The sequence below is a fragment of the Pelodiscus sinensis genome, chromosome 4, assembly GCF_049634645.1.
Source record: "Pelodiscus sinensis isolate JC-2024 chromosome 4, ASM4963464v1, whole genome shotgun sequence".
In the NCBI taxonomy this organism is placed as follows: Eukaryota; Metazoa; Chordata; order Testudines; family Trionychidae; genus Pelodiscus; species Pelodiscus sinensis.
This window is the reverse complement of record NC_134714.1, coordinates 118,702,481-118,712,627: the sequence shown is the minus strand read 5'-3', so window position 1 is coordinate 118,712,627 and position 10,147 is coordinate 118,702,481.

The following is a 10,147-nucleotide window of genomic DNA, read 5'->3' as shown; positions in this document are numbered from 1 at the left end:
GGTGTGTATTGGCACCTAGAGATTCATTGTCCCCTTGCTAATTAGCATAGCGATTGGCTGAGCATTCCTTGCCCATTGCTCAGCCACAGACAGAGAATTTTCCAGCATCCACACAGAGTATATGTTTATAACTTCACATACAGATCTTATGCAATTACATGACTAGCATATACAGAATCAGTAGAACAGAAGCTTCCATGTGACACCTCACATGGCTCCCTTTGTATACACTTTAGGGCAAATATCCACCCATGGGTGCAGCAGTGATCTGGCTGCTCCCCTTAAATTCCAGTAACATGATAACAGGGTGTGACAGACCGGGCCGTGTCTGGGCACAGCTGAGGGCGCCCGCTCAGGGCGAATTGCTCAAATCCGGGGCTCCTTACAGCCCCCAGACTGATGACCTCTCCAAACAGGCCACAAACCAGTCCCACAGAGCGCTTCAGCAGCCTGCCTGAAGCCTCACGAACAAAACCCCTCCGACACCCCAGCAATATCCGTGCCCCAGATGGCCCCGGGCCTCATAAACAGGTGGGGGGTCCTAGCACCCAATCCCACCTACCCCGAACAAGTTCTGTCTGGTTCCAAGAAACCAGCCACAGATCCCTGGTCAATTTACCCTCTGGATCTTACCCACCAATCACGCTGGGCCAATCCTTTAGAATCTAAAACTAAAGGTTTATTATCACCAGAAAGAAAAGCCTGAGAGTCAGGTTGTTAAAGAATAGTACATTACATGCACCGAATCTCCCAGTCCTCGATGCAGGCTTTAGCAGAGATGTTACAGCTGCTGGTTTAAAAGTTCTTGTTGCACATCCTAACATCAGGATGGGTTCACAGGTCTTCCGGGCTCTTCGATCCCTGCAGTGCTGCCTCTGGGATGAAGTGCTGAGCTGAGAACACAAATGGCATCGACCACATGGCCTCTTTATACCTCCTTCCTGGCCTCTTCTGGTATGCAGCAGGTCACCTGGTCCTCAGCCTCTCCGTGTTCCCTGGTGGCTGCTCCCCTCAAGATCCAGCAACGTGACACAGGGGAACACACAAAGTTGATTGGCTGCATATCCATATAGGAGTCAGTCAAAAGGGGACATGCCAGGTCTTTGAGGAGCTGCATGAAGAGGTATGCATAGCCTGGAGTCAACATTCCTAAATGCCCTAACCCTTTGCCCCAGTCCTAATCCCCTTCCTGCCCACCAAACCCATTTGTCCCAGTACACCCTCATGCTCCCCAAATCCCTCATCCCCAGGCCCATCCTCACCCCAGAGTCTTCACCCCAAGCTGAAGCTCCTTCCCCTCCGCTGCATACCAACCACCTGCCTCAGCCCAGATTCACTCCCGTTCTCCAAACCCCTCAGTCCCAGCCTGTAGCCCCTCCTGTAGCCAAACCCTTGATCCTGCATCTCCAGCTGGAGGCCTCTCCCAAAACCTCAGCCCCAATTTTGTGAGCATTCATGGCCCTTCATACAATTTCCATACTCTGATGTGGCCATCAAGCCAAAAAGTTTGCCTGCTCCTGGACTAGATAGTCACAATGTGCCCTTGAGACTGTCTGATTAACAAAGCTTTGAAAAATATAAATATATGTGTTTAAGTGCAGCACTTAAACATCCCACACATAGGAATGTTTTCCAGAACTGGGGTCTCAATGGGCTTCAATGAAGTTAATTTACTGCCAGAATATTGTAATCAATTCTCACCTCAGCTTTTATATCACATGATATCACCCAGTTATACTGTATGAAGACTTAGTTATACAGACATCCCTTACAGAGTAATGAAAAAATACCATTCCTCTGCAATTTTTCTGCCAATGTATTTATCAGTACATAATGAATGATTCTGTTAGGCAAAGAAAGATTGTAATATGCACTTGACTTCCTTCTGCCTGTTCTCTCTACCCCGTCCAGTTCCACCACTATTTAGTTTACTCATATACTTTTAAACACAGGTTCCGGCTCAGCAACCACAGGTGATTAGTTCCAGGATTACATATTAAGAGCTGTCTTCACACCCTGAGGGCTCACCCTGAGAGAGGTATTGGCTCTGCCTGGGAAACTTTTGTTTCCTCAAATAAATGTAAGACAGTGTGAGCTTTTAACACATGCAACTGAGTTCTCGGCAGGAATAATACATTACACTTCTTCAGTAAATCCTTGCTTTAGCCATTCTTCTGAAGAGAATTTATGACTCTTTTTCCTTGTGTATGGATGGCAGTTGTACTTAACTGATACAGAACAACATTAAGTATTCCAGTCATGCATAACTCGTCTGTCAACAGATTTACACAAACTCCTGACAAGAGGTCATGGAAACCTTGATTGTGTCATGCATTAACATTCTGGAGAAAAGCATTTCATGTTTCTCTTCCTACTCCTAAACTATACTAAATGTAGGGCCCTCACAAATTCATAGCCATGCAAAATGCATCAAGAATGGTGAAATCTGGGGTTCTCCTGTGGAATGTAGCCTTTTCTGTACGTTTGCCCTGTGCTATACAGATTTCCCGGGGGAACCCAGTGTTTCTCAAATTGGGATTCCTGACCCAAAAGGGAGTTGCAGGGGCATCACAAGGTTCCTCAAATTGAGGAAGAAGGGATCTTGCCCAAAAGGGGTTTTTTTTTGTGCCAAAAGGCACCATCTACACAGCGCTTTTTTGCACAAAAACCTCTTCCACAAAAAGGATCAGAAGAGAATATGCAAATGAGAGTGTGAGATATGCAAAGGAGTGCTCCATTTGCGTTTCCTTTTCCGGAGAAAGTCCGTAGTGTAGCTGTAGCGTAAGGGTGGTAGTGTTATATCCATGTCTCCCTTACTGCTGTACTGCTGCTATTAGAACTGAGCAGCTGGAGAGAGGCAGCTGCTGACTGAGGGCCCAGCTCTGCAGCAGCAACACAGCAGAAATAGTGGCAACTCCATACCATGCCATCCTTACTGCTGCACTTTTGAAATTCAATTTCTGGCCAGCAGCTGACCCTCTCCAGCTGCTCAACTCTGAAGGCAAGGCATCTGCCAGCAGCTGCGCAGAAGTAAGGGTAGCAGTGCCACAACCCCCATACCATAACCTCACGGTTCCCACACAACTCCTTTTTCAATTAGAAGGCCTATAATTGTAACACCAGGAACTTTCATATTTAAATTGCTGAAATCATTACATTAACCATTTTAAAAATCACATGTCTATGAAACGGATGAAAATGGACTGGGAATTTGATAGGGCCCTAACTAATCTGGATGTACAGTCAGAAGGATAGAGTTATCTTTTCAGCCATTGTGTACATATCTGGATGTATAATTTATAATACTCTCTGAAAAGGGTGGGGAGAAAGACGTCAAAGACAAAATTATACCTACCTACTATCTGAGTCCTGCAGCTGCTGCACACATGTTTACCAGAACACTATTAGCTTATCATTAATCCTTCAATAATTCTAAAATATATCCCAGATAAACACAGAACCAAAACGTAACTGTAGCTTTTCTTGTTTTAAGACATGTTCTATGAAAATAATACTATACATAGTGGATAAAACATTGGAGAACAAGCATTAGAAAACATACTATAGAGTATGATGGGGAAGGCAAGATTGGATGAAATACAGTATTCTAATAAGTCTTTTCTGTTTCTCAGTTCTATGGTGTTGAATAACGTATAAAGGAATATAAAGGTATGTCTCTCAAAATGCCTAATGAAATATTTGTCCTCAGTTTCCTGGAATCACAGAATTCTCCAGATACTGAGTTAATATTACATACCTTATTATCAGCTGCAAGATCTAGACAACATGGAGTCTGGCCTAAAGACAAGGATATTACTGCTAATAATTAATTTCTAGGCATTTACTAATTTCTTTCATAAGATCTAATTTTAATAGTATAAAGAGAAAAATAATAAAATGGCAAATTAAAACACAACATTCTAGTCCCATTTTTTCTTTGTTTTCTTTTTAAATGTGAATTTTTGCCCTTTAATTTATTTGCATTATAGTAGGTCCACAATGATCTAGAGGACCTATTGCTTTCAGTGAGCTAAAGACACACAGCGAAAACATTGTTACTGCTTCAAGGAAGGGAATGCCTAAATGCATAATGTAAGGAAGCAAGGAAAAGAATTGTTACAACCCTAAAGTATAGATTGGGAACTGGGGCACATTGAGACAAAATTATTTGTCCTGCATCACACGCGAGGCGAGCTACCGCCTGTCCCAGCCCCTGCCTCTCAGCGCTCCCTTGATGCTCTTAACTGTGTGTCCTGTGGGGTCTGAAGTGTCGTCACCCAAGGCCCTGCCTGTGTGCAGGAGACATGCGTGAATGCATCTCAGTCCATGTTGGCCAAGCTGGTGTATACATTGGCAATGCATGCTGAGAACTCTACTGCCTGGAGCATGGCATTCAGCCCAACGGCACTATGCCAAGTGACAAAACAATTGGTGGTGGTGATGATTCTTTTAACACCTTCTTCAGTGAAACTGGTGCAGGAAAGCATGTCCCCCATGCTGTGTTTGTGGATCTGGAACCTGCAGTGATAGATGAAGTACAGAATGGGACATACAAGCAACGTTTCTGTCCTGAACAGCTGATCTCTGGCAAGGATGCTGCTGCTAATAATTATGCTCGAGGTCATTACACTGTTGGGAAAGAGATCATTTACCTTGTTCTGGAACGTATCAGGAAATTGGATGGTATAAGTTATCAGCCAGCAACTGTTGTTCCTGGAGGCAACCTAGCCAAAGTTCAGCGTGCAGTCTGTATGCTCAGCTACACTGCAGCCATTGCTGAAGTATGGGCCCGTTTGGACCACAAGTTTGACTTGATGTATGCCAAATGTGCCTTTGTTCACTGGTATGTGGGAGAAGGGATGGGGGAAGGAGAATTCTCAGAGGCTCGGGAAGACTTGGCTGCACTTGAGAAGGATTATGAAGAAGTGGGCACAGACTCCATTCATGGAGAGGATGAAGAAGAGGAATATTAAATTTTACAGAAGCAAAATGCTAAGTCTTTCCCATTTTACTACTTTTTCCCTAATGTAAGTGGGAAATCTATCATGAATATAAATCTATTGTGTGTTTTAGTATCCTATATCAAACTGCATGGAATAAACCTTTCAAGTGGTGAAAAAACACACACACAAGACATCTGTTTAATGCCAGATGCCAAGTAGCAGGTATATTTGGCCTTTCATTAAGAGGAAAAGGAAATAAAATATAAATAATAAAACTAGATTTAAATATTGAATAATAAGTGCAGGTGTGGTTGCCTCATCTCAAGGGGGAAGTCTAGATTGGATATTAGGAAAAGCTATTTCACTAGGAGGGTGGTGAAGCACTGGAATGGGTTACCTAGGGAAGTGGTGGAATCTCCATCCCTAGAGGTTTTTAAGTCCTGGCTTGACAAGGCCCTGGATGGGATGATTGAGTTGGGGTTGGTTCTGCTTAGGGCAGGGGAGGGAGGGAGTAGGACTCAATGACCTCCTGAGGTCTCTTCCAGACCTGGGATTCTAAAAAAAGGGTATGGAAAGGCTGTCATCTGTGAAGAGATTAATAAGACTAGAACTTTTCAACTTGGAAAAGAGATGAATAAGGGGTTATATAGAGGTCTACAAAATCATGACTGGAGTGGAGAAAGTGAATAAGGAAAAGTTATTTACTTGTTCCCATAACATAAGATCTAGGGGTCATCAAATCAAAGTAATAGGCAGCAGGTATAAAACAAACAAAAGGAAGTATTTCTTCACACAATGCATGGTCAATATGAGGAACACTTTCCTAAAGAATAACATGAAGACCAAGACTTTAACAGTGTTAAAAATAGACAAATTCATGGTGGACAGGTCCTCCAATAGCTATTCACCAGGATAGGAGAGATGGTGTCTCTAGCCTCTGTCAGAAGCTTGTAAAAGGCAACCAACGTATGGATCACGTGAGGATTACCTGTTCTGTTCATTCCTCCTGGGGCACCTGGTATTAGCCACTGTTGGCAGACAGGATACTGGGCTAGCTGGACCTATGTTCCATTTTTCTATTGAATTGATTTTCAGCACATTGTTAGAAAAGGGTAATTAGTGCTTGAGTTGGAAAAGATTTTTTCCCCCAAGAAGCGTAAGTGACAGTAGGGTAATGCATACTCAACTCTACCTGTCCAGCTGAAGCACTGAGGGTACCTACAATGGTAAAGGTTGGACCTCCCTGGACCAGCATGCTTGGGACATAACTGGTCCCAAAGGAGGGAGTTTGCTGGACCAGAGGAGGTCAGGTCTCAACCTCTCACAGGGCTTCCTTCCTGGTCACTAACCCGAACAGTGAACTGCCCCAGCAGCTGGTGGGACTCCACTCTTGGCTGCTGCCCCACTCTGGCTGGTGGAGCTTCCTTCCCCTGGCCAGTGGCAGCGCCACACTCATGGCCACAGGAGTTTCCCTGCCCCCAGCCTGCAGCAGCTCTTTGCCCCAGCCACAGGGGTTTCCCAGCCACCAGGGACTCTTAATATAAATCCACGTATTAATACAGAGGTTTTATTCTCTATCCCTTTCTTAATGATTTCCAACATTCTCTTTGATTTTTTGACTGCCACTGCACGTTGAGTAGAACTATCCACAGAGACTCCAAGATCTCACTTTTGAGTGGTAACAGCTAATTATTTATTTAATTAATTACATATTTTTATCCCACCTCTCTATTTAAATTATTCGAGGCAGCTTACAACATTTTTAAAATGAAATGCAAATATATATATATATATATATTTATTTAAAATTCAGGATCCCAGAGGGACATAAAACCTTCTAAAAATATATAAAAAAAATGTAGTCCCCATTATTTTATACATATAGTTGGGATTATGTTTTCCAATGTGTATTGATCTGACATTTAGTTGCCCAGTAGTGAAGTTTTGTGAGATCCCTTTTGTGAGATCACAGTCTGTTTTGTACTTAACTATCCTGAGCAGATTTGTATCTATTGATTAGGGACGGTATTGTTCCTGAACTCTGTAAAGAAATTTTTGTATAACTAAGACTTCATTCATTTAGTACTGGTCTACAATAGGACCTTAGTCTGAAATAACCCCCTCCAAGTTTGAATTTGTAAGTGGTGTGTCCACACTACCAAGCCGGTTATTCTAGAAAAAGGGGCTACAGAATTTGAACTCTGTACTCCTGCTTCTCATGAGGAATAACGCTAATTCTGAACTTGTAAATCTGAAATAACAGAGTAGATGCTCCAGTGCCGCAAATTTGAATTTACTGGGCTCCCGCACCTCCAGAGGCAAGAGATGAGAATTTATGTAACAATGGTATGCACCTTCCCTTTAAAAAGACCAGAGTCTATTTGTGCAATAATGTATACTTAGGTGACACGCACTGAATGCATGAATTTGTGCAACTCTGTTTACTTATGTGAGAAGCACAAAGTAAATTATAAGAAACTATGAACCAGAATACCCTGAAATAAATTTAATATTGACAAAAGGTTTATCTAGGTGGAGTTTTATGTATGGTTCCTGGAAGATACTTTCAGAATGGCTGGAAGAGAAAGGGGGAAGAAAAAAAAAAGGTGAAAATACAAACCACACAAAATATAGGCAAGTCTAAGCTAATAATAGCAGTGAAAAGTGAGAAGTAGTTAGCAACAAAAGCAGCAGGCATAATAGTGTATGTGCAGCTTTGGTAAAGGTAACCAAGTGTAACCTGCTCAAAAGATTATTCAAAGCTCATTGAGTCTTACCATGGACTTCAATGAGCTTTGAGGCATGCCTATTCAAAGCATACCTTCTCCATTTGTTATTTGGAGCAGCACTGCCCAGTAAAATGCAGGCTGTCTGTATATCCCAGGAGTAATATGTTCATGGTGAAAGTCAGTTTCAGGATGGCTGTTAATTCCTCCATCTCTTTCTCTTATTTAGTCTCTTGATGGCTCCTTTGCTTCTCTTGTTAATGCTTGCTTTTGCCTTCTGGGACTCCTCATATGTGAAAATGGGGCTAATGATCCTTCCCTACATCATACAGGTGTTGTAAAGAAACAGACATTAAAGGTTTTGAGGCGTTTGGATCAGACAATAATGAGGTCACATAAGTAATTGACATAGGCACTTATTGTCTCTCCCCCAAGTTTATAGTAATTCTGTTTTCTGACCCTTTCATAGTGTGAGTGTTGATAGTTCTTCCCCTGAACAACGTACAATGTACAGAGCTGAATGCAACTTGGCATTGATATCACTTTTGGCCTCTAAAAAGGTAAATAAATTAATCTGAAAAACTGACATTTAATAAATAATAGGAAAAAATATAAAATAGGGAAGAGTAGAATGTGTTGCTTTTGTTTTATTTTTGGGTTGTGAAAAATGTACATTAAAAATAAAGGTTATGAATTAATTTAGTCAGTTCCTGGATATTTAATGTTAACAGTGCTATTTCTAAACCTTTAAGACCATATTCAGCTGTGTCAATAAGTGTCACATTTCTCTCCTTTTCCCTATCCATTTCCACATGACCTATGTCTTGCAGCTGATAAAGTTTGTAATATTACCCCAATGTCTGGAGAATTGTGTGATTCCAGGAAAGTGAGGGTAGGTTCTCCAGTAGGATACAATACATGTTCAATGTACCTACTTTTATACACTTGGGCTCAGATCCTCAAAGATATTTAGCATCAACTCCCGTTGAAATCAGTGGGGATTCAGCACTTAAATATCTTTGAGGATCTGATCCTCAGACATGAAAACTGCAGAATCACACAAATAAGGAGTAGAGAATATTTATTAGGTTAACTAATTCTTGCCTGCATTCCTTTGCTATGGCAGGACTCTTCTCTCTGCTAGTTCTGCAATGCTTTGTCCAATAGTCTCACTTCTACTTTTATAGAAAGCTTATAAAACAAGAAAAACTACAGTTCTGTTTTGGTTCAGTGCTTGTGATGTATTTTCTGATGATTGAAGGTTTAATGATAAGCTAGTATTGACCTGAAAAACGTGTGTAGCAGTGGGAAGACTCCGATACAAGCCAGACATTTTTGTATTTGATATTGTTGGTCCTTTCAATCTGCATGGTAAGTACTGTAAATGATGGATTCAGTTATGTACTCAATGGTTGAAAAGATGAAAAACATGCATTAAGTACTATAAATCCAGATAGAACAAATTCAGGGCCAGGAAGAGAAAATGGAATGCTTTTCTCCAAAATGTAAATATGTAAGCTATCCAAGGTGTCTGCGGTCTTTCCCAAAGACTATAAACAATTATATTAATTGCTCAGATGTATATAATTTGATTACCTATATATTGTTCTTTGATCTGAAGCCTGTGAAATATGTCAGCTGGGTAGACGTGGTTTCCACATTCAAAAAGTTAGTCTGTGTAATGAACCTTTCCAGAAAAGAAATGAAAGAATCATAGTGACTAGTGAGAATTTCCTGAAGTAGGAGTGTGAGTCATTTGTGGCTAGGGGGTACACATGATTGCTGGAGTGTTATCCAAAAGTCATCTGTATATGATTGTAAAACTGAGGGATGTGATCAGAGAGTAACTCTTCCATCTGTGACTTCAGCTGGAGCATGAAAGTTCAGGAGATTTTTTGTGACAAGAAATCAATGGGATTAGAGTTTCAAAGATGAAAGAAAACATTAATAGCTCAGAACTTAGCATTACAGAGAAGCACAACACCTTCTGCTTCTGTGGTTCTTTACATCTTAAATATCTTTGATACTGAAAATAATACCAAAGGTAAAACCCAATCTGAAAATAAGGGCATGTCTACACTATGGAGAAGATCAACCCTTTGGAGATCAATCTTCTAGTGTTTGATTTAGTGGATCCAGTGTAGACCCCCACATCAAATGCTGAGGACATCTCCCATTGGCATTCTGTGAAGAGTAAGGGAAACTGATGGGAGCATGTGTTCCCATTGGCCTCCCACAATGTAGATGCTGTGGTGGCTTGGCTTAAGGTAAGCCAAATCCAGCCATGCATTTTGTGTGCCCGAATGGCATACCTTAAGCTGACCATCCTGGTCTAGTGTAGACTAGGCCCAAGTGTGTACACTCCATTTTGCACTTCCCCCACCTTCAGACTGAACCATATCTCCCAAAATAACTTCCTCAAGGTTGTATGAACCCCTTCTCATTTCCCCTCCAACACAAAATGCACATATAGTAATA